The sequence below is a fragment of the Carlito syrichta genome, unplaced genomic scaffold, assembly GCF_000164805.1.
Source record: "Carlito syrichta isolate Samal-C Ts95f unplaced genomic scaffold, Tarsius_syrichta-2.0.1 Scaffold301849, whole genome shotgun sequence".
NCBI classification, from domain to species: Eukaryota; Metazoa; Chordata; class Mammalia; order Primates; family Tarsiidae; genus Carlito; species Carlito syrichta.
The window spans coordinates 62,163-65,103 of NW_007245945.1; the positions used below are offsets into that span (position 1 = coordinate 62,163).

The 2,941-nt window shown below is 41.4% G+C and overlaps 1 protein-coding gene across 1 annotated transcript in view; it reads right to left on the minus strand.

The window, feature by feature from the left end:
• FBXO18 (F-box protein, helicase, 18) overlaps window positions 1-860 on the minus strand; it is a 34,565-nt gene extending 33,705 nt beyond the window's left edge. The window contains exon 1 of the mRNA XM_021711064.1: window positions 701-860. The gene's annotated coding sequence lies outside the window, so the exon portion shown is untranslated. The remainder of the gene's footprint in view (window positions 1-700) is intronic.
• Between the last annotated feature and the right edge of the window lie 2,081 nt (window positions 861-2,941).

Below are 2,941 nucleotides of genomic sequence, written 5' to 3' on the forward strand. Positions count from 1 at the left end.
TGTGCCCCCGCACTCTAGCCTGGGTGACAGAGCGAGACCCCCTACATCTTTTTTTTTTTTGAGTTGGGGTCTCTCTCTGTCACTCAGGCTGGAGTGCAGTGGCATGCTCACGGCTACCTCACCCTTGACCTGCGGGACTCAGGAGAGCCTTTCAAGGAGACTGAACTACAGGTGCGCACCACACTCGGCTAAGACCTCCCTTCTGAAAATAAACAACAAATTAACTCAATGACACATGTTCCAGTTGACATGGAAGAGAGAAAAATCTAAAGTCAAGAAGTAGTAGTCTAGGCACTCGGTAGAAAAGGGCACAGAATGGGGGAACACTCTGGAGAAAGATAATGACATGTGGACCTATGACATACTGGACAGAGAATACTAATGAGAGTCAAGTAACCACAGTGCTTCTGGATTAGAATAGCAGTGACACTGGCCCATGTATCTATCACTATATAATTAACACAGATCTGTGGGATTCATTCCATCACATTTTCCCAGGGCTCTTACCAGCCATTTAGTAGGATGAGATTTTCATGGAAAACTCCCAACAGTGGAAAAGTTTCAAACGCTCACACTTTCAAACTCTCACAATAGACTACAAAATCACAGCAGCAACACGCAGAGACTTTTAAACTGGGAGATGCTCAAATGCCACACACACTACAGGTTTTGAACGCAAGTCTTTTTTTGGAAGACGTACCCCTACTGCCTCTTTTTGTTCTGGGTTTAGGATAGAGACCATGGTTCGGATCTCTGTTTGTCCATCTTTGACCAAAGGGCTGAGCCGCAGCCAAATGACTCCGGGCCAAATGTTGGCATTCGATGGCTGTGAGATGCTTCCGCTTAAACCGTCTCACTGTGTTGCACCAACAGGCAGAAGAAACAAGACACTCATTAGTTATCACCAAGTCGACAAGCTAGCAGCAAAGAATACTCAATTTTCCGGACAGTGACTGATGATGGCTTGTGATCACCCCACCAGTCCTTCCCCTCTCCCCGTAAACCCACCACCTTTCAGTCATTTCATAGTATCTCATCAGTTCTTCCTTAGAATTTATGAAATAATCCTAAAATAATACTTCAGGATTCTAAAATGATCTTTTTTTCCTACTTATACTTTATAGAAGCCTTGATCACAAAATGCTCATTCAAAATGAAGTTGCCATCCATGAATACACTGAGATTTGGCATCTTTCCCATGTCTTTGTCCAGGCCACTTGTGTTCTTATAAGAACCACAAATATTTAAAAGTGAGCTATTGCTTTTTTAAAAATAATAAAACTTTTGGCGAGGCATGGTGGCTCATGCTTATAATGCCAGCACTTTGGGAGGCTGAGACAGGAGGACTGCTTGAGCCTAGGAGTTTGAGACCAGCCTGGCAACATAGCAAGACCCTGGCTCTACAAAAAAATTTTTAAATAAAAAGTAAAAAATAATAAAAACATTTATAACTTACATTTTCTCAAATGGTTAAGGTTTTCTTTAACAGCATAAAGCACGTAACATAAAAGAGCTGGCTCTCTGTCCCCTGAGCATACCAGCCTGAGTCTCAGAAGCAAAGTAGTATCAACAAAACCGGCTTTAAACACCTTGAGAGAAGGGCCACACTGTACATGTCCCCTGCCCCCAGAGCACCTCAGTACTGAGAAACGACATAAAAGGCAGGGAGCAAGGTCGCCACGCAAGTGGCAGAAACTTGAACCACTTTCCAGGACTTTCAGAGGAGATGTCACACCCTGCCCCAGCAACGCTTCACAGCAGCAACCGTGCCTGGAATTCTGTCTTAAGAGTACTAAAACATTCGGTTTTCTGTTAGTCATTTTTTGTCAGGTAATTCTTTCATGTTTTGCCAAGATTCTTCACATTTTTGTATCTGTTACTGCATGTAAGATCCAGCTACCTCCTCATAGCATCAAAAATTAAAATGTAATAGATGCTTTTAAAAAACATATAAGCATTAAAGCTCCCTTTACATGAAATGGTCAAGAGAGAATAAAATCAGTTCTTCCCTGTATTAGGTTTTCATAACCTAAAAATACCCAAGTAGCCAGGCTCAGTGGCTCAGCCTATAATCCGGCGCTTTGGGAGGCCGAGGTGACTGAATTGCCTGAGCCCGCAGGTTTGAGACCCGCCTGGGCAACTTGGCGAGACCTCATCTCTACAATAAAAAAAAAATTAGCCGGGCGTGTAGCGCACGCCTGTAATTCCAGCTACTCGGAAGGCTGAGGCGGAAGGATCGCTGGAGCCCAGCAGGTTGAGGCTGCGGTGGCTGGGAGCGGCCACTGCACTCCAGTCTGGGTGACAGAGTGAGACTTCAACTATTAAAAAAAAAAATGTTAATGTTGAGTTAACTTTGAATTCAGATAAACAACAAATGATCTTTTAGTAGGAGTACGTATATATGTATGCTTATATGTGTGAGACGTATACTAACAAAATTATTCCTTACTTACCTAAAATTAAAATTTAACTGGGTGTCCTGTATTTTTTGTTTGTAAAATCTGGCCACTTTAGGTAGGAGGTGAGGATTATGGTACATCTATACTTTAATTTCTATATTTGTCTGCATCTTGAACATTAATTTTAAAAAATATGATGATCTTAAATAAAAACTTCATGAAATAATTCTGAACTGAGTTTTAGGGGATTTTAAAATATTTTTTCTACCTAGAACTTTGTGAATTTTTCTTTCTGAAACCTGAAAATTGACATTATGAAAAAGGCACACATTATTTGTTTGGAAATGGGCAACTCGGAGCAATTGAGGGGGAAATGGGATGGACTCTGATGCTAGACCATTGGTTATTGGCGAGGTTTGTAGATTGGCACACAGCCTGAGCTCTGGGAGAGTCTACATTAATAACTGAAAGAGCAGATTTAAATCCATATAGACTTGAGTCCAGCTACAAAATTTATGATGTGACTTTGGACATTATTATCT